The following is a 22,824-nucleotide window of genomic DNA, read 5'->3' on the forward strand; positions in this document are numbered from 1 at the left end:
CTTGGCAACGCTGACAGAAAGGACTGAATACCAACTGCATTACGGTAACATTTTTGTGGCCAAACTTGCAGCCTCAATGTTTTAATGATGGCAGCCTTTACTGCATTTAACAGAAGCCTGGATTTGATTCTTTCGGAATAAAAGGGCTTTTGAATGCTCTGTAAAAGCAGTTTCCTGACTTCATTGATCGCTGACACAAACACCAGAATTAAATCTCCTACATCTTGAGCTAAAGCAACAATCCCATTAATTTGGAGAGCAGTGGGCTTGTACAGGAAGCAGTTGCTGGAAGAGGACACGTAGCATGAGCTGAACCAGTTGGCTGCTCCCTGCGTCTCACGTCGCCAAGCAAGAACAGGGCCAAGGTAAATCTCCATATAACCATGTTTTATTTGGAGGCTGCTAACAGCCAGTCTGAATTCATGAAGGAATGTGAATAGCCACATCAGGAAACACAGCAAGAGATTATTCGAACTGGCAGGGTTTAAGAAGGAAAATGAAATTTGTTCTTTGTTGTCCCTGCCTGTTTTTTCACTTCTGAATTAAAATAAAATGAAGGACCACTCCAGAGAACTTGCACATTCCTTCACATAACTTCAAGTTGTGATGTAAAGACTATACTGGCAGAAATAACTGTAGGCCTTAACACATACTTTCATTAAATCCATGGAAAGGATTGTTGTTAAATTACAACAAAGTAAAAAAGCTTGGAAAAAGTACATTCACAGCAGGAGAACTCTAACCTGAACATAACTATGTACATAATGATGGAATGTGGCTACTCTTTGGCTCATGCTTTGGAAGTCAGAAGTTTTTTCAGGCCCTAAGAATTTTCATGAGGTTAATCCTTCTATGGCACAGGGGTGCAAGAGGTGGGAAGGAAGCAATAATACAGCAGAGGCAGCCCAAGCTTCCCCAAGAGGAACCAGCCCCACTACATAATTTTGCCTCAGTACTTCCAGCCCCTGCCTGGTTAATGAAGAGAATCTTGGTCAGGTGGAGAAGCTCTGCCCCTGCTGACCCCCCCTTGGCCACCCAATGTGCTCACACCCTGCCCAGGATTCTGCTGCTTCTACCCCTACTTGGTCACTTATTCCTCCCAGGACAAGTGCACAGCGGCTTCTGAAAAGATCACTTCAGCATGTCCCAGAAATGAATCTTCTAGAATTTAAACATTGACTTCTATATCACAATAAAGTAAAAGTGGCATTTCTTCTTCCCCCAAATTCAATGATAAAGATTAAGCTTTATATCACCACAGCCATGTAGGTCCACACAAACCTCATTTAAGGGGTTGCAATTCTCTGCACGTCTTAGTACATTTGGGTTATCTCAAAGCAAGGACTGCCCATATAATGTATGCAGCAAACTCCAATTGGATTTGCAAAGTGACCTGGTTAAAACCCCCAAACCCACAACATTTTAAAGGCAGACTTCTGGTAGGTTGTTTAGGGCTACTCCATGGCCTGCACAATTCACCCACAGCAACTTCTGGCGGAGGTGGGGGTGAGGCACCTCTGACATTTTTACCACTGCAGGGTGAGGCTTTCAGTTCCTCCTCTATGATTATAACCCTATTATATAAATACAGGCAAAGCTTTTAAAGCATGAAACCACCACGACTTGCACATTTACTCAACTGCATTTAAAATATCTGTACTTTCATAATTACAACATTGACAAGAATTTCAGAGGGAAGGCTAATTTTCGTGAGGGAGAGAGGATGCTTAGCCATTGAAAATGATGTGCATCGACATCAATATTCTGCTCCACTACAAAGTCCTAGCGTGAACCCCCATATATCTGGCATTTCAGGACAGTGCTTCCCCCACCTCCTAGCCCAGGCTGCAGGGCACAAAATGCTCTGTCTCCCTGTCCACTTTGTGTGCAAGTCAGAATAGCCTGAGCCACCCTCAAGGTGAAGTGCAGATACCCAGCGTTGTGCTGAGGAACGAGGAGCCACCCAGCCCATCAGCTCTCCTGTGGCACTGGTGGCTGCCCTCACACAGGTGGAGTAGGAAAGTCGAGTGATTCTTGCTGCTTTTGAGTGTGTTCTCAGATCTCACTCGACAGGATGCAGACAGGGCTGCCTGCCTGCCCTGCAGGTGTGTTTTGAAAATAAACAGGTTGAAGTCAACAGGCCTGAGCTATAACTGCAAAAGGGACTGTGGAAGTGAGTGAAAGAAAGGCAGCCCTAACGTAACGTTTAGCTTTGGACTTGGAAAATCCATAATTATATCTTGCTGTACGACTGCACAGACCAAAGCTCACAGAGACCATCTACAGGTGTTGTTTAAATGAGCTGTTCCAGGTACCACAGGCAGTGTTGTCATGGTACCAACACAGGCTGCAGAGTCCACTTCTGAAACCCAGAAAATATGCAGGTAACCACTGCTGTGCTCTGTAACTCACCAGCTGCTCAGCAGGTAATATAAAGCTAGTTCTAGCTACAATTCCACACGTTTATTTAAGCAGTGAAGCCAGCAGAGGAATTTCTGCCTTCCTGTCACTCTTTTTTGCTCCTGCATCTCTCTTCTCTTCCACTGTCTCCTGTTATGCCACTACAACTATCTATGAGGCTCACTGAAAACTGAATGATTGAATTTATCCACATGGAGAAAACGAAACCAAACCAACCAACCGACAAACAAACAAACAAAAAAGAGGAGAGGCAATACCCAAATTTTTTTTCTCTAGAGTTGCATAGGGACCACCAGAGGCAGGGGCTGAAATGGTCAAGGTTGGAAGCATAGGTGGGAATCTCCCCAGAACATGTATAAATGGCACTAATCCAAATAGTGTTACAGAAAGAATAAACGTTTTTTTCTTTTCCAGTCAGCTGCCAATATTCTTCATTAAAACATACTGGTTGTGTTCTCTCTAGCAGTGACACACCAGGGACAAGATCTGGAAGGAGGCTGCCTCCTGGAAGTACTGCTGCTGCACAGCATCCTACTGGTACATTTTGTCTTTTGCTTGGCAGCCAGACGTGGGACGTGCTTTTGACACTGTGCTGGCTTTCTCTGATATCAGATTGTGAGGGGTTGTTCCATCAGAAACAAAAGAGTGAAATGGAATAAGGAATAAATTAGGAGAAAGACCAAGCTGTTGTTGCAATTCTTGCAACTCGAAAGAAAAAGAGGTAAAAACCAGCAGAGATTTGATTATCAGCTTCCCCAAATGATACTAATATTGTAATTACCAAACTCCTTCTAAAGCAGGATATAGCTACAGTTATTGCAGCACCAGAACTGTACATGGAGAATGACACAGAACATGCACTGTAGGACAGAAATGAGGATGTTCTGGTGGTGAAAATCTTTGTCCTCAGGAGAGGCAGAAGCTGAGATTATCTTTAGAGAGAAATGAGAGTGCTGGAGGGGCCTTCCTACAGTTCTCAGACCATTGAAAGGCAGCTGTGTTTATGGATTTTTCTTAGCCTGGGAGAATCCACTAGGAGAAAGTAAGGTCAAATGGGGCATTCAAAATGATGCAGGCAAGGATGTTTCAGCCTTTCCCAGTGTCCTATGAAGACATTTATGCAATATCATCTAGAGCTGAGCTGCCATACCTGAGGCTTTTGACACAGAATGAACTTTGCTTTTCAAATTAGAATTGACAGATTAAATAGATTATTCATCTAAAAAAAAAAAAAAAAAAAAAAAAAAAGAAAAAATAAAAAAAAGAAAAAAAAAAAAAATCTAGGCAGTATGTTTGGAGCCCTGGCATGTACAGGAAATGTTTGTGATGATAAGTTTTTTATTCAGACCTGTGCCCATTTTCTGAGTTGAAGTTAGAATTGAAAGGAGAATGCCCCAGCCCAAGCTAGGGGCCACTCCAACACAGGAACTATCATCTTATAAACATAGGCATGCCCTGATTGAGGTATTTCAAGAGATGCAGCAGAAGATCAGCACCTACTGTCAGCCTCTGCCTCAGAGACATCAGTTCATCCTATGTCCCTGGATTTTTAAAAGCCAAGCAGATAATGCCCTGACAACACAGAGGGATGTGAAAATGTTCAGACACAACCTCTGCCATGCAGTCCCTCGAAGAGCTGTAGAAAAAGCCACAATGCCACTGCCAAAAGAGCTGAACCTCTTTAATCTCTTCTCTGTGTGTCTTTATAACTAAAGTAAACTCTCCCATTAGAGTCCAATGAAAGATTTCTGTGCTGGGCTTAGCCCCAGGCGAATGAGGATCCTCGGTAGTTTGGAGCATCCGTTGTTTGCATTTGAAAGGGATCCAGTGTGGGTGGCCTGTGGCTAGTGACTATAAGCACTTGAACTTCACACTGATAAATGTTGATGGTTTAAGAGAATGGATTATTGTTAGTGGCTGATTCTAAAAAGGGGAAACAGGTTTCATTAAAGGATTCCTTGTGCTCTTTGAGTATACAAAAAACCAACTAACCAACCAAAAAAAACCCAAATAAAAAAGCCCCCCACAAAAAACCCCAACAACACAAAAACAAACCCCAAGCAAAGCCTGTACAGTGTTGGAGTTGTTCTAGTACAGGAAATATCAGGGATTCCTCTGTGCTGAAATACAGTGGTATTAACCAAAATAGACTGCATGAAAGGAGACATCCAATCTGACCTTGCTGCCAGGACTTCTGAAATGAACAGCAAAGTACATCCTCCTCCAGTGGCAAGTCATCAAATCTCGATTAGACAATGAATCTTCAGGTGAAGAAACCATTCCTTCTCCTTTCATTATGGACACACCCAGGCAGCTCCTACAAATTAAAGGTGAGAGAGATGAATCTACCTTTATTGAAAAACAGTTTCTTCCTTTCTTCTCTAAGTTATTATCACAGACAATGGAGAGACATCCCAATCCAGACTCCAGAGCTCCCAGAACAGGGATGTGATAGGACACTTCAGGTGGTAACCTCTGGACCCAGAAAATACCATCTAAGGCAGACGTTTACCCTCATGTACCCTGCAGTCACTAGCAAAGCCCAGCCAAACCCCGTAGCCAGAAAATCCCTTTTAAAAACAGAAGTCATCTCTCCTGGAAAATGAATATTTTCTTGAATTATGAAAACATTATGCCTATTGTTTTGAACAAAATCCTGCCTCATCCTTAGTTGACCTAGTTGACATTTTTAGTAGTTTCTCACATTTCTGCATTGCAACACTGTTAATATATACCTGCAATAATGTTATAAAGATCAAGGGCTCAACTTGTTTCAGGAAGGATACCTGTAAATATTCCTACAGGCTTTTATGGATAGTGATCCAAATTCTGCACACACTTTTCTCTGGATAGGAGGGAAAGATGTTAATTTAAAGGTTAGACAACTATTTTAACTTACATTTCTTGAACACTTCTTTGTGGCCCAGAAGATAATGGGTTTTAGAACCTTATAAAATGTGTTAGATTGGCTTAAGAAGAGCCATAACAATCTCATATATATATTTTTAACATGTTAAATTGGAATAAAGCTGGATTAACTCACAAGGAAAAAAACCCACAAAATACTCCAGATTCACCCCAGTGACCAGTGATTCACCCCAGGCTGAATTTCTGTTCAAGGAAGATTTTCAAAGTTACTGAAACTCTGGCTGTTGAGCAATTATTCATCTGCAGTTCTGAAGGACATTCTTCACATTCCCCACTTCTACTAAGAGCTAGTAAGTATTAAAAAAAAAAAAAAAAAAAAAAGAAAGAAATAAGCAAATGAAATATTTGATCCTCTTACCTAAACACATTAACAGCTAATCATTATGCAGTCCAGGAAGGTGCACTGCCATAATGCATTAAAGTTCCCATTGAAGTCAAACAAAATCTATTGTAAGAGATTTCTAGATAGACTCCAATTAATATCTCTTACAGGAGGTCTTACTTGTCTCTGTGAGGCCAGACCAGCTGGGGCAGCCTGTTGACTGACTGCAGGGATTTTCATGCAGCTGACAGTCAATGAGCAGCTGCTGCTTTTGGTTACTCTCTAAGGCTCACCCGTGGAATTTTCCTTGGCTGGAAAGCACCCAAAGTGGCAGGCAGGTTCTTGGGCTTCTCTGCTGCTTCCTTGGCCAGGTGATGGCAGCTGGTTTTAGAAGAATGGGTCAAATGATGCAGACAACAGTGGGAACTGGGACATGTTTTTCCACAGGAGAGTTCCGGAATAAAATAATGCCACTGCTACAGATTCTAACTCTGGTCTTTTCTAATTCAGGTGGTCTTTAAGCATAGTTGAAATGCTTTGTAGCATTCATGCTATGAGCAACTCACATTTGAATGTTTTTTTCACAAAACAGTGTTCCCTCTTAGAAAGAGGAAATAATGTTGGAGTTTAGGGCTGGGATTACCTCATGTGGTAACATACTGTGATTTAGTTTCCACTTGGTAACAGGAATAATAATTCCCTAGCCAAGGGGGGGGATCCTGTGAAGATGAACATGTTTTAGGAATTCAGTTAGCACAGATACCGTGACTGAATGCACAGCTATCAGAAATGCTGAGAGGATCTTGCAATGTTCTGTTGTCTGTCCCCTTCTCCCAATATTGGGTCATAATAGGTGACTTCTAACCCTCTCCTAGAATACATTTACATGTGCCCTATTTACACAGCCTCATGTCATCCCTAGATTTATTGTTTGGTTGCCTTTCTCAGGACTCACCTGCACAAACAAAAATACTTTGTTCTCACACCTTCCCTGTAGTTGAGGGAATTCTTGAGATTCTTAAAGAGCAGGTTCCCTTCCCTTTTATCATTATGTAGAAGTCCTCAAACAATTTGCTCTCATCGATCTGTCAAGGCAAGCATCCTCAGATGAGGTACTTCAAACAGTATCTTCTTCCTTTTCCTCCTGCCTGTCTTCTTCGAGCAGTCTGTACATATAGACAAACTCTAACTAGCTGATGCCTTCAAAATGCATGTCCAAATCTCTGTTAAAATCTGTCCCCCCTGCTCTGAAGCTGAATGAGTTGCAGAGCCTCTGAAAGGATAAGGCCTCGACTGCTGGAGTTTTTAAAACTGTGCATCCCTTTGATCACTTTCCCACTACGCACAAAATACTAAAATTCTCTCCTGGATTTCATTACACATAAAAAGACATGAAAGTCCAATTTGCTCCTTACTCATCAACAACTACCCATCAGCCTTAGCTCCAAGCTAGACCGTTCTGGCCACTTCAAGGAACGGCTTTGAAATTTCCATTTCCAGCTTGCCCTGCCAGGTATAACTGTGACTTTGCAAACAGCTACAGCTGTGCGCGCTAATTGCTTTCTCTAAATTATTTATGAGACTTTTTTGACTGATGAGATTTCTCGCAGCAGCATGTGCTAACCTTTGGCAGTGAGCTCCTGAAGGGGTGGGGACTCCATCACCTGCCGAGCTGCAGAAAAGCCAGCTGTTAGCAGGCACTGCATCCCTGCCTTTGCACTGAGCTGGGAGGGCAAGCCCTACCTGCTTTCAGCTCCTTTTCTAATGACTGCTCAAGAGAAATATATGTGTAAGCATTATATCTGCACATAACACACACCCCCTACTTTTGGGATTAGATCAGAGAATACTGGAGACTGGCTAATTTAGATAAGGCAGAATATAGGGTGCCAATGACCTGTGGAGGACAATCCATTTCACTACACAGGACTTTCCAAGCTCTGATCCTAGAGGCAGCAGGGGTTCTGTAAAATGCAATTAGGACTGCTACAAACCAATAGGCTTAAATTCACCACATAGAAGGTAGCAGATTTACTGGAAAATTTTTACAAGACACATAAACTGAAAAAGAATGGAAAACACGACTACAGAGAGAACAAAATATTTATAATGACCCACCACTTCATCACTGCTTTTTCCTGGAGGGCTTATCTATGTCATCCAGCTAAAAACTTTAAAAGCTATGTCTGAAGGTAACCATAACCCTGTCAGTTAAGTAAAAAATTTGTATTCCAGGGTCCAGAGATTTATGTCAATATTTTTCCTTTCCCTCTGAGATATGAATAACTGAGAGGGAGAAGCAGTTGGAACCACGTTGGGTGGAAGAAAATCTTCATGTCTGGAGTTGCAGGAGCTCGACAAGGAGTAGCCAGAGGAATGAAGCAAAGCAGCCTGTGATTACCTTCCCAGGAGGCTCACAAGGCTGGTGGGTGAGCTACTGATGTGACATCTTCATGAGTTTCACAGCTGTGTTTAAAAACTAAGTTTAAACAGGATTCTCAGCCAAACTCTAGATGAAATTCTGCACTGGGTATTTTCCTAAGCAGTAGTTTTGTCCTGCCCTTTCCATAGGTTTTAAAAAATTTGAATTTACCTTGTGCTCATTTATTCTATATATGCCAGAAGATTCAATGTTTTCTGTACAAAAGTGTACTGACCCCAGATACAGGAGCTCAGACAAGAAAGAGACAGTGACAAAGGGGAGCTCTGTTGTCTCTCAGAGGTGAGCTGGTATTTCAGAGCCAGGTCGGATATTGCTGAGCTACTCTGCTCAGTGCAACGAAGGAATAAACTGAATTGTTGTGGAAGGTGTGCAGAGGACAGCACACCATAATCCATCTGTGCATAAGGTCAGGAGGAGGAAGGCAGCGCAGAATTGCTCTAAGAGCACCCAGAGGATTCATTTCCTTGCTCCTTTCTCCCATGCGGTGGAGTTTTACTCTCTGGCTGTGTCCTGTTCAGTAGGTGGAACTTGGGAGTTGAAACAAATGTCCCAGCTTCCAGGCTTGCTCCCTCAGAGAGGTGAGCCACATGCATTCTTTGTACTGCCATGAAACAGCAGCCTGGGGATAAGGAGTTGTGTTCCCTACAGAGGAAGAGGAGGAAGCAGGGAGGGGGGGAAAACTGATGCTCCCAGCCACCCATCACAGATGCAAAAGGAGACAGGACAGAAGGTATCTGTCTGGATCTGACACAGACTAACTGCATGGCACAGGTAAGGCTAGGAAGTCATTCATGCCTCATTTCTCCCACCTGTGAATTATTCCTCCTCCTTCATCCCTATTGGCACATCATTATGACTGCTCAATTAACGAACAATTTAAAAGAGCTTTGAGACATTCAGATGAAAAAAGAGGATTTTTTTTTTTTTTTGTATTTCTGCTTCTCCAATGTTGCATGAATAAACACTGAACTTTTTAAGTCCTTCACTGATGATGAAGATTGACTTTCTATTTATGGATGAGAAGGTTAAATCATGGAAATGTTAAAGCACACATTTTGAGAAACAGCCTCGATCCTACTTTCTGCATGTTCAGCTACATACAAACACAGCTTGCCTTTCACTCCCAATCCTACCCGTGAGCAGCCACAAGTGAAGACATTCACCCACTGGAGATCTTGTGTTCAGGATCCCAAATCAAGTATCTCAGGACTAAACCCTCTCTAGGAAACCTGAAGACAACCCAAGCAAACCTGTCTGGAAGCAGCACACTCTGGTCACCACATCACACACAGCACCCTTGTGTCCAGCCAGAGTTTTGGAAGAGCTTTGTTGCCACTGAGGGGTCAGAACCCGGGATCAGATTTGGGAAGTGTCTGTCACATGGCTCTCCAGCACACTGAGTGTAAATCAATGTATTACAGGAGTGAGAGTTTCCCTGACCAAGACAATTAAAACTCTCACATAAAAATAGAATGTTGGAAGAAAAATCTGTCCATTCTGCACTATTATTGTGTTTAACAGAAAACCCAAGTTCCTGTCAAAACAAGAGAATAGAGAATCTCCAGCCAGCTTTAATAGCAAGACCTTTTGAAATACTCAGCCATCTGTCACAGCAGGAGTGCTTGTTGTTCAGCCCTTCTGAAAAAATTTGGCCTTTCTTTGGGAACATGATGCTTTTGAAACTCGGCTCTCAGGCCCCTCCTAGGAATCACTTCTTCCATGAAGATCCTGCTCTTTTTGTGTCTACCACACAGAGCTAGACGAACCTGCCCTCGGTGTGGTGCAACCTGCCAGGAAAGCAGGGAGAGATGGGCTTGAAGTGCAAAACCGGAAGATTGTCCTGAGCTAGCCTAAATCCAAGGAAAAATGAGTAGGTTAAGTCCAGGACTAACTGTACTTTCATTTTAATGTTTCTTATGAAAAACATCACAAACATGTTTTAGCAAATTTCCAAACGTGTGTATCTCATGAAAAGTGATCACAGTGTTCTCCTTTTCCCCCTCCACTGATTCTGCCAGTCCTTTCTCTTCCTCCTCTCACTATTGCTGACACTTTGTCCCACGTGAAGAAGAATTAACAAAGGACTCAGCAATGGAATGAGCTGCTTCATGCTCCTAAAAGATTGTTAATTGTGAGACCTCAGTTTGGGGTGGAAAAACAGCTTCCAGATAGAGCTTTCTGGGGGTTAATAAAATCTGCTGTACAGAAAGGGAAATCCAGGAGCAGGTGAATCATCTCATGCACTGGGAGCAGGCAAACAGAGAGAGAATCATGCACAGCACCACGCTGAAACAGAATTCCCCCTGTAAACACCTACATCTGGAACCTGCAGTGATTCTCCTCCAGAGAACAAACAATTTAAAGCAATGATGTGAAAACAGCCCAGCAAAGCAGAGCACCAACCTGGACATTTCTCTTTTCCTCAGCTACTGTTGTATTAGAAGAACACATTGCTGGTCTCCGTTTTAACAAATATGGGTTGAGTTCCTTGTGGTTCTCTGGGGCAGAGACAAAAATCATGTTACCTTCAATAAAGCAAGACCTCCAACAAGTCAATGGGATATATAAGAATATTCTTTATTTCTGAAGTGGGTCAAAAAGCTTTGAAGTTACATTAATACCTCCAGATAGAGAGTCACACAATCCCTCCTGCTGCAAAGAAAACCTCAGTAAAATGGCTACATGAAAGTCAAGAGCAAAATTCCCACCAGTTTGACTGTGAACAAGACTTGAGGCCATAAATCTGCTCTGTACAGAGTTTCCTACCAAATGTTTGAAAATTATTTTTTCAAAGGAAAAAAAATGTTAATTGTTTAATTGTATTTTCTATAAAAAGCCATAACCAAACATTTCATTTTAGATTAGGGTCAATCTTAATTAAAAATTTTCCAGTTCCCACACATAACTTCATGAAGCAATGGAACTGTTGGCTGACATGTTCTGTTGCTAAACTGAACTGACACACAAGAGCTTGATAATGCCAGGCAAAATGTTTTGAACTTTCCAGCCCCACAAAATAAAAAAAAGTCAGCGTATCAAGGTTCTTCTCCAACCCTCCCCCCTGAGTTTGCACAACACAAATACATATGGTAATACTGCAATTTTTGAAAGATATGTTAAAACTACAATTCACATCACAAATGGCTACCACCTGGCACAACCCTACCAAAGTTGAGAAGGTTCTCTGGAAAACAGAGCATAATTTGGAACAGAATTCATCCTGAAGAGCCCCATGTCCCAAAGAGCCCAACAAAACTTTCCCCTCGGCTCTGCTCATTCCTTTTCAGGAAGAGCCCCGCGGAAGGGAGGCAGTCAGTGTGACTGCCAGTTTTGCAGAGTCCGTGAAACCTTTCGAAGACATGACCCCTGTTCTGGCTCTTGGATTTCCAACAGAGGACTCTATTAAAAATTATCCTCTCCAGGGCCTCAACATCTTCACCCTTAACCTTTCTGAGTCATTAAAGAGTATTCAGCCCATAGTACAACAAACTTCCATCTGTTACATACAAAGCAAACTTCCATTTGCTACAGAGCAGCAACCTCAGAAGCTACTGAAACATAAAGTAACAGCCCAGACTTTGTTCTGCAAGGCTGAAACCCCTGGAACTGAAAAGAACTTCAGCACTTGCTTAAGCACAAACTGAAATGCATGGCTGAATAGGAATGGCCTGAGGAATTATGCAAATGCTTAGCTGAATCCGGGTCCAAATATGAATTACTTTAAAAGAGAGAGAAGCAAGCAGTGCAATTTAATCATTTTTATCTCCTTACCAAGAATGCACAAGTTCTTACAGCTAATATTACAGCATCTTCTGCTGCTGCCAGAAGCCAAGTGACCTATTCTTTAACAGTCAAGCTCTCCTCATTTTCAAACTGAAGATTAGTGCATTTGTGCTGAACAGTGGCACAGAATGACAATTTCATAATACACAGATTGAGAGCTATTCCACTCACATGTTACATTACCTTGCCCTTTATCCACTGCACTACCACTTGCAATTGACTATCATGATAATAATGTGGAGCTGCTTCTAATCTCCAATTTTCTATGTTCTGGGATGCTGGCAATTCATTATACACTGCCACAGAATGACCAACTGGATCTGACCTTGAATCTGAACACAGAATCTGAACTCCGGAAAAAAATGGAGACATAACTTATTCATATGAACAGACTGCAGTAAAGTTACAACATGAGCTGGGGACTTCCTTAAAATGCTGAATAAAATGAACCTCCAGCAATGGCACTGCCAAGGGCAGCTGGCACTTCCCAGCAGACTCTTGGCACTGTCCACAAGTGATCCATCCCATAAACATGAAGGATGATTGTGAATTTTTTTCTACACATGACTAGTCCTTACTTCTGCAAATATTCTCCCAGACATGAGCATTTTCAGGGTCAGATCCCACAGCTGTACTGCTAACAGGCAGTGCAGTAAGTGTCCAACACAGTTTCCAGTTTGCTCTCCTTGCAGGAATATCAGTGAATCCATAATAAAATACCTGATTAAGTCACCATATAAAACTAATATGTTACAGTAGGATATCATAACCCTTCCACACACTAAAGAAAGTCTTTATTTCACTGTGATCTGAGCAGAAACGCATTGGAGAAAGTGGAAAGCAATTAATAAATTCTGCTACCAGAAAGAAGATTGCGGTAATTACAGCACAATTGCCAGAGAATATATACAAAAGAGCTCACTGAGAAAACATCCCAGTTTAGACTGCACAACTCCAGGGAGTGCTTGCTAACAAAATAGAGTATTTTACTTCTAGGTCACTGATTTCAATCTGGCCTCAAAGGAAAAAATGACTGGAAGTTAATGCCAGCTGACAGTGGTGTGAAAGCTGCAGGGTGGATCTCAGCCCACTTCCTAGCAGATTGGAGGACACAACCCAAGTATTTGTGATTTGTGTAAGTAATACGGCTAAAAATTCAGGCTGTCATTCAATGATACTGCAAATCCAGCTGTAGGACTCTTAGGACAAGGAGCTGATACGCCACACACAATTCTGCTGATTCCAAGCTTATCTGAAACCTTTTGACAAGTTAACAGTGCACAAACAGGTGCTGGGGCAGATCGGATATCATTATGCTTTTTACAGCCATAAGAAAAATCCAGGTTGTGTGTGTGCCAACCAGTCCAACAGGGATGTAGGTAAATGCCCAGAGCTCACAGAGATCCAGATTGCCTGGTATCAAGGGTCACCAATGCATGGCCTCCAAGCTTCATCCTTCAGTGACGGCAGGTGCAGGGTGTGTAGGAGCAGGCACATCAGAACTGCACTGTTTTACTGCTGCTGGTCACTCTCTGAAGCAGAGACAGGTGAAGGTGCTGTCTACACCTCCGTCTGTCCTGTGAAAGGGTGGAAGGTGCCAGATGGTTTGCAAGTCACCCAGGGCACATAAAGCCACACAGGCATTAAATAGCATAAATAGCAAGGCATTAAATGACACCATCCCTGCTGGCACCACATCCCTGCTCATCAGTGCTCCATTCATTTAAACACTTTAAAGAGAGCAGGGAAATAGGAGATTAGAGAGATGTGCTGCTGCCTTTGATAAGCCTGAAAATAGAAGCAATGTTTGTGTTAATCCTGTAGCAGTAATATAGAAAAGGCACGATTAACTGCAGTTGCAGGAACAGTCTAGTGAAATCTATTTTCCCAGTGTATTTCTCCACAGAAAGATGGGTCACAGGGCACACCTGCAAAATGCATCCAGGCATTTGTATCTGCATTGTGTCCATGGCCTCTGTTCCAACAGATGGTTGGCCAAAGGATTTCTTCTCCTTTTATTTTATTTTGGGTTTTTTTCTGAACACACAGGAGCAGAGCAAGCCCTCCTGCCAAGAGTGCAGTGAATGCAGAGCATTCAGCAGTGCAAGGGTGACCTTGATTAGTGTCTAATGAGTAAAAACCAGTTACTTTTCAGCACTTAATAACGTAAAAGAGTTCTGCTATGGTCTGCCAGAGTTCTGCAAGCTGCTCTGAGGAATACTGTTGGAGATGCTGTCTATAGAGTCTCTGCTTCAGACACCAGCTAATCCTTGCTCCATCCACCCAGGTGGTTTCTCCTGCTTCACTGCAAGATTGCGCCTCGAGAAGAGTATGTACTGCTTATTACATAACAGGCTATTCCTTAATCAGCACAAATGTTAGGGCAGCTCTTCCTGACTTGTACCTACAGATAGAAAATGCAGACAGCTTTCAGATTCCTTATTTGTTCTTATTTCCTTTTAAAACGATTACATTCTGTAAGCAGTATCTATCCCTTGTAGCTGCTGGTATTGGAGAGGAGTGAGCAGCCCTGTAGGTCTAAGAAAAGAAAAAATTCTGGATCCACCGATACTGAATGAAAATATTCTTGCTGAATGTTCCCCTTAGAACTCAACACCTTTGGGAAAGAAGCCAAAAGAGGTTGGATTAGCTGGTGTGAAGGCTTGCAAGATCAACTGTAGCTTGGAAAGCCAATACCATCATAAAGGTGCTACTGAGAATAGAGAGGGATTTACACGGTGTTTGAATGGATCCACCAAGTCTTGGGATGAGGAAACATGAACAGTGTTGGCATTATGTGATTGTAATAAAATCAGGCCGATGATGGAGAGGGGGGAAAAGTGATACCTCTTCTCTAGTAAATAACAAGAAAAGAATGCTGGCTAGGAGGCTGCAGTCCCTGTGCACACAGCCACATTTCACTGGAACAGCAGAGAAAACCTCCAATCGGGACAGACTCTGTGCTAGCAGAGGCCACAGAGGAGCAGGATTCAGGAACTGGAGGTAGCAGTACAGAAACAGACTAAATCAAGGAATTTCCACATTCTTTAAAAGCCTAGGGCACTCACAGGACAGGGTAAAATCTGTGCTTTGAAAGGAAAAAAATTCACAGCTTATAAAAAGGAGGGTGGGAATCACAGATCTGGAAACCAAATGAATACAGGGGCTGCACTCTGCGTGCAGGGGGAGGGGTGTTGCAAATGGGAGGAAATATTTCTGTGCTTTTCAGAGATTTCTAAACCCATAAACCTACAGCCTTCACTTAATGTATGGTGCTCTCTCTTCCATTTCAGAGCTTATCTGGTGATGAAAATGTTAAGCTGTTAGCATTAAAAAAGAAGGAAAAAAAAGTTAAGTTGTTTTTAATTTTAAAAAGAAGAAACTTCTTTATAGCTGTATAATCAGTTCAAAGTTGCCTGTGGTGTAATGTCCATGTGCTAAGTTTCCTTAGGGATCCACTTACATCTGCATAATCATCTATTTTAATTATATGATGCCATAGGGTATATGATACTGTATGGACAAGTAAAGAGACAAGGAGATGACAGTGGGACAGAAAATACAGCGACCATATTTCCATCAGCAAAAATGACTATTGCATGCAGTCATGAGCATGGGATAGAGGAGGAAAAGTCATGTGAAATGAGTTACTTCAGTTCTCAAAGTCCCTAAAATAAATTCCTTCAATCCCTTGTGAGGCAGATTTCCTCTCTCCTCTGTTTCACATCCCAAACCCAGTACGATTTCCTGCTCCAGACTGTGGCAATACACTTCAAGCCAAGGCATTCATCTTCTCCAAACCATGATCCCAAGTTGCTGCCATTTCAGAAGCCCCCACCTCACAGCAACCCCCAATCCCAACTCAAAATCCCAGCATTTCTCCAACCTCCCTGTTATCACTTATACATATATAAACATTGACATTATCTGTACAAAGAGGATCGGGAACTTCTGGTATCTGAAAAATCCCAGATCACTCCTTCCAACCCTGGAATGTTCCCATTTTTTAACCTCATTTGCAATGGAGGTGATAGAAAGAATGAGACTCGCTCACATCAACCACAGCAGAAAGATCTCCAAGTTGGAGAGAGATCAGGGAATATGGCCTGTGCACAGCCAGATCTCTGAACAGCACATGCTGTTTATCACACCAAGCCAGAGTCATGACTGCATCTCTTCCTGGCAGATGAATCCTTTCTCTTCTCTTGTTTTTCCCCACCAGTGGCTGTTGTGCTCTCCCAGCACCTCTCCAGAGACCAGCAAAGACAGTGGTAGGTACAGTGGCAGCACACATGCATTATTCATTTCCCAGTGATCTTTATTAGATGCTCTGGCCCCTGTAAGCTTATGCAGATTTTGTAATGATGGATTCTTAGATCTCATTTTGGAGGTAAATCCCAGCAAATTACAGCACCAATGAAGGCACCAGGACCAGTGATGAAGCTGTCCCACCCGAGATCCTTAGGGACACCAGGAGGTAAAGGGTCTACCAGAAAAACAGAGCAAGGCACAGGGAGGAGTCTTCAAAAATTAAAATATTTCTAGCAGAAAGACAGATGGTGACATGAGCAGGCTAAAACAGCTGCCAGAGCTTGTCTTTCAAATGTTTGGTTCTGACTATGAGCACAGCACATCCTACCACTGAAATTCAACAATATCTGGCTCAGTAACTTTAGATGTTCTGTTACAGATTGAGAGAGACTTGGGTGGAAAGGAGTTTCCTAACCTGGAACTGCAAGGCCTCAAACTTAGTTACATATTGAGCTTTTACTCCTGAGCACAATTGAACTTTGTTCTAACTATAAGACAAAAGATGCACAGGACAGTACTAAGCAGCTTAAAAAAATGCTGTTGACATTCACAGTTTCATAAATAATGGTTTCACCTACCAAAGTGAAAAGATGATCATGCAAGCGGGTAAAATATATTAAACCAGGAAAACAGTGCTAGCATTCCCCATAAAGAAAATACTCTGCAATTACCAAGAGACAGGATATGGATAAGCAGTTTTCAAGAGGAAAGCCCCTCTATCTCATTAAACAGCTGCTTCACTCCTGCATTTTTTCCCTGTTCAACTCTTCACCTTTAATCTGCAGTCCTCAGCTATGCTGCACACACCAAGTATGCAAAGCTGACAAGCACAGGAGGGCCTCCCTTATCAGCTTAGGATAAAAGCAAGAGATCGAAAGGATGGATCGTCTGTGATTTTTCATTGCAGACTGGTAGATATTTTATGCTGGTTTTAGACAGGCTAAAGATTTGGAGATCTGAAGATTCATTTATCTTGAAAGATTTGGAGGACTATTGGTAGAAAATAGCAGGTGAACTTCCACACAGGAAAGAAAGAAGTGCCATGGGTGTGCACACCAGCGAGCAGTGTGACAGCTCAGGGCCGTGTGACAGGAGCTGGGGACAGCGGGTGCTGCCCTTCCTCCTCCTCACACAGCACTGATGGGAAGAGGAGGATGCAAATCAATGAGTCAGTGCCCTCTCCCCACAGGGATGCGAGAAAGGGTACGTGCGGGTATAAAGTCTGCAGTAATACGCCAGCAAAGGAAGTTTCTCCCTAATCCCAGTGAGTGCCTTATGGCCTTTAGAAGGAGGATTTCGATTTTTCCTGAGGACGGCAGGTAACCCCAGAACACTGCTGAGCCACTGCGGCAGGCAGGAGGAGCACACAGGCTCCCAGGCACTCTTCCTTGCTGTCTGAATAAAGCTCCTGAGTACAGAACAGACAGCTTGGTCAGGGCCTTCCTTATCCTCCCCTCCCTGCTGTGATCACAGGGAGCTCCCACTCCAGCCTCTGATGTGTTGGCAGCCTCTATAATTTAGAGTAGCTGTGATTTATGGCTTGGACAGAGCCTGTACTTAGGGAGTACAAAGGTAGGGCTGGCCTGACCAGGACAACTGTGTCGTTGCCGGCCCTTTGTATTGATCCGAGGAGTGATGGAAGAATTCAATGGCATCTGCTGTGTGTAAGGAACAGCGAAGGGACCGGGAGCTGGGGTGGAGGCAGGGATTTAATTACCCCTCACACCCAGCACCAGCAGCCAAAAGTGTGATGGTGGCACTCTGTATTGACGGGGGAATCACTCTCGGTGACCTCCCTCTGCACCTCCGCTCAGTGAGGAAGGAAACAGGAACAAGAATGAGGAAATTTTTTGAATGCCTCATCCTGCATTAATCACGTACCATATCCTTCTCCTCATCTAGTCTCAGGGGGAATGTCACAGGCACTGGAACAAGAGAAATGAGGGGATGTTTACAGTTCCCTAAATCTAAGAGAGAGAGGTGTTTGTGGCACACAGCATGTTGTAGCTCCCACTATAAATTCATGGGCAGATTTCCAACAAGTAATAGGGAGCCAAATCCAAACTATTCAGTGAAAGGCTTGAGCAACCTTTAATCAGACTCCTAATTGGTCTTTTCCTCTGTTTCAACATTTGTTGTTTGAGGAAACCAACAAAAGTTCCCAAATGAGCTTTTTAAAGTGCCATTCAGGATATAATCAGGTCTCTTTGAAAAGGGACAGCTCTAAATTCAGTCATAAATATTTAATACTGTTGTCTGCCAAATTTAGCAAATGGTTTTAGTGGGGACCTGTATTTATCAAATTACCACCTTCAAGACAAATGCTTATGAGGAATGCTCAGTCTTCTTAGACCTTATTCTGCTAATGAGGGCATGCCCCATCTTTTCCAAAACACCACTTCTAAGACAATGGTCCAATTTTTACATTACAGCCACATCTGCCTTGTACTGGCTGAGTAGCTGTCATTTGGATTCCTCCTATCAACCCTGAATTCCCTTTCATCTAGGGTCTGTGTTATGTGATGGCAGCCCAGAGCAGTGACCTATGACTATGCTTGACTTCTTATCTCATGACATGTGGACTAACTTACAAATGCAGGTAATTAGTTAAAGACGTTTCATGACAAATTAGACTAATGGAATTGTAATGGTTAAATTAAGTCTTGGGGTCAGTTTTAAGGTCCCTTGTTAGGGGTGATAGTTAAAATGCAAGCTGTCAGACTCTGGGAAGTATCTTGTTTCTTTTAATAAAGTGCTTCTTTTGCATTTGAAAAGCCAAGGACATAACTGCTTCGATAGGGTCTGATCCAAGGGAAACAATCTGGTTGTCAGTTTTTGGATAAGTCCCCCAGTCCTGCCCCCAAACTGCGTCCTTTAGGCAAGACACACGGTGGAGAAGAGCAGTAAGTGTGCAGAAGGATCAAAGCACACAACTCTGCACTGCTCAGAACACTAATCTCTCACTCTCCCCTTGCACCTTTCAACTGAAAATTTCATCTGACATCTTTCTTCAGGGAGGAAGTTAATTTTGCAAAATCAAACAGTCCAATATAAATTAAACAGATAAATCATGTCCTGTTATCCACATCCTTCCTCCAGAAGGAGTCTGCAAGGCTCTCCCTGTAGGCTCTTCTAACAACAGAGCGACTTGATAACTCACATACTGCTAAGGACAAATGGGAAAGGAAGAGGTAACAAAATGGAAAACATTATTCTGCAATTTTGTCATTCCCTTGTGTGCCCATGTCTTGAGCACCGCCTGCAAATCTGTTTGTGCAATCTCAAAAAGGTACATTAGAGTGAGGAGAAGCAGCAAGAACATCAGAGATACCAAATGACTTCTGTAGTAGAAGAGATTTCATACACAAGGACTAGTTTTCTTGACAAACAATAGCTGAACTTGGATGTGATTGAGGTATTTAGCATTGAGTGGGATGCAGAAAGCAAATGGAGTAATTGCTCTTCTTATAAAAAAAAAAAAATAGAAATGCTTCATACACAGTTGGTAGTCGAATGTGGATGTTCACTGATGTAGAGTCCAAAGGAATAAGTGCATTCAAAAAATTAGATAAATTCATGGGAATCAAACAGCCACTACATACTGAATTCAGATACAGCCTGGAGCTCGGGAAGTGCCTCCACACTGAGCACCAGAAGCTGGAAAGACATCAGAAAAAGGAGTCCTCTGCAGTACCGTTCTATGCTCTTTTCTTACACTCCCAGCGCTGCAGTCTGAGACAGGACACCAGGCTGGGCAGGGCATTGTTCTGACTCAACAGAGCCACTATCATCATCTGGCGTTGGGTCTCTCCTCGCTGCAGACAACATATTAGTCGCAGATAAGGTTAAGCCACTTCCCTCCAAAGGCAGCCCTGACCTCTGATGGCCATGGCAAGGAACAGCTCGATTCAGAGCCGTCTCCTGCCCCGGGATGCGGCGGTGATGAGGGCAGCAGTATCTCATGTATGTGAGTACATGTGCATGCACATGTGACTCGAAACGAGAGGAGGTCCCTAATTACACAGTCTCCATTTTTAACTCCAAGCACATGCTTTGATCTTTTTATTTCCAACATAAACACAGAGCAGAGTACAGATTTAGACAGACGTCCCCCGCTGAAATACTGCACTACTGCTCCCTGCCCAGGCAGAGAATGAGACAGAGAGTGACACAAGGCAGCTGTTTGCTACATCCCTGCGTCCACACTCTTTGGATGTAACGGCAAAAAGCACAGTGCAAGGATCCCTATGGAAGAGAGAGTAAATAGGTATCTATGGATATCATTCCAGAGCAGTCCAGGCAGCTCCGGCAGGCACAGTGCCCTTCACTGCTGTTTACCTTTTGAAACTGGGATCAGTCTATTAAATTCACCGTAAAAAAAGAAAATAAAAATCCAAGCCAGAAGAACAGAACCCACTCTGATTTTGTGTTTCTTCTTTGTCTTCTGCCATTTAGGCAAATGTCCTCCCCAGTCCCACAATGATAGCTGGCTGTAGGAGATGGAGACCCCACAATCCAGTCACAGTGTGCTCTCCTCCTGACTTGTGGCACCCACTGCCCACCTGTGCCCCTGCCCCTGGCTGCACCTCAGGGGAGCCCTGGAACCGACCTTTCTCATGGGTGAGTCTCCCTCCTAGGGAATCTACATCCTCAGAAAACCACTTCCCTTCAGGACAGCAGAGCGTGCACCTTTCCCTGTACCCCACGTGTTCTCTGGTGGGAGTGGCGAGGTGCCAAGGGCAGTGCATTACCAGCTCAATGTATGCATGGAATGGAATGGATCAGCTCCAGTTCTCCTTGGGAGCCATGAAGCTGGAGCTCCTGCAGGGACAACATGCACAGCTCATCCCTGGAGCTCCCAAAGTCCCAGCCAAAATAGTGCTGTCATTGCTTCTCTTCCTACCCTCTTCTCCCAGCATACACACACACAGAGTAACAAGGCAGACCTCTGTGCTTAAAAGGAACAGTTAAATTATTAATGCACATCAAAGAAAGATAATTATTCTTTAGTACACTTACTACACTTTTTATCAGGACAAAAACTGCAGGGATGGAGAATTTAAGTATTCAATATTCATGTGAGATACCAGTAAGATGACAGGAGAAAATCAAGGCCAACATCCAGTCAGTGCCTTGACTTTCAGCATCTTTCATTCCCCTAATTCCTGGCACGTGTCATTAATACTTTTTTCATATATGCATATGGACCAAGTGACACTCAAATGAAATAATTCTTCTCCACCAAAAAAAAAAGCAGGACTCAAAAGCCCATTAATGGAACGATGCAGATTCATTGCATTGTGCATCTTTGTAAATATGCATGCACACTCTTTTTATATCAGTTCATATACGTGAAATAGTAATAAGTAGTAAACACAAAAATGTAAAATGAGAACCTCATGTTGTTACTACACTACAGTTCTTCTTTATGTGAGAGCTTTTGGCATTAATAGCTAGAGGAGGGTACACACAAGTCACTCTGAGTTTTGAGAGAACTCATTAAGTTCTACTGGTTTCTATTACAGGGATGGGACTATTTGGACCTTGAACATAAGACAGAAAGATGTGAATAACGACTTATTTGGAATATAAGAGAGAGAAAATACTTCCCATTAGTGGAATAGCAGCAGCTGTTAACTCTGTAGAGCATATATGTATTAGTTTGAAAAGTCTGTAGGTAGGGAAGATATTTCAGCCTCAAGTATCCTCATAAGACACTGACATACTTAAGCTGCAGTTTGCAATATGTTTGTAGACTTAATGCTTGACAATTTTTTGGTTTAGTATTATTATACAGAAGTGGTTCCAGGATGGTGTTGTCAAATAAATTATTATGTAAGAAGCATAACCAATGGATATAATAGAAAACTTAATTTGAAAAATTGATAACATATCCAATCTAATCTAATATCTGTCTTTAGTTTTGGTTTGAGAGAGCCAGAAAGCAGGGCTATTCAAGAGTTTGCCTTTGGTAGAATACTTACTCAATCCTAGTAATAAGGGATAATAAACACTTATCTTCTTTGCTTCCACTGCACACAGATACAGATATTTCCTAAAATAACTTTGATATTTCCATGTAGGATGAAGATAATTAGATTCACAGAGTCACAGAAATGCTGGTTGGAGGAGACCTCTGGAGATCTGCAGTCCAGCCTCCCACTCAAAGCAGAAGCGCTGCCAACACCAGATCAGGTCAACCAGGGCTTGGCCCCACAGCCTCTTAAAATATATAAAGATGGAGATTTCACAACCACTTTTGGTGACCTCTTCCAGTGCTACACCACCCTCTCGATGAAGAAATCAAGCATGAGAAAGTCTGCTGCACGTTGTAGTATTTTGTAAAAGACTAATGAAGGTCAACTAAATTTTGTTCTTAAGAAAGAGACTGACCCTAAAAGTCTTGTCTCACTGTTAATTCTCACAGAAAGACTAAAACCCAGTTAAAGAATAGTTTTTACTGGCCTATGTCTACTTTAATCTCTCACCTTCTGATGGTATGGAAATGTTCTCAGTTTTAGCTGATGGGGGGAGAACTGAGGTGAACAGACACTGTGTATTCAATTACACAGCACATCCAAAACAAAGCTGGGAGCTGAATCCAGATTTCCTACGC

At 42.7% G+C, this 22,824-nt stretch overlaps 1 protein-coding gene across 2 annotated transcripts in view; it reads right to left on the minus strand.

Moving 5' to 3' along the window:
• The window catches only part of SENP5 (SUMO specific peptidase 5), a 165,594-nt gene that overhangs the window by 41,452 nt on the left and 101,318 nt on the right, over positions 1–22,824 (minus strand). For both annotated transcript variants that reach the window (XM_040074419.2, XM_040074420.2), the window contains exon 2: positions 4,600–4,738. The gene's annotated coding sequence lies outside the window, so the exon portion shown is untranslated. The remainder of the gene's footprint in view (positions 1–4,599; positions 4,739–22,824) is intronic.

The sequence above is a fragment of the Hirundo rustica genome, chromosome 10 (genome assembly GCF_015227805.2).
Source record: "Hirundo rustica isolate bHirRus1 chromosome 10, bHirRus1.pri.v3, whole genome shotgun sequence".
Lineage (NCBI taxonomy): Eukaryota > Metazoa > Chordata > Aves > Passeriformes > Hirundinidae > Hirundo > Hirundo rustica.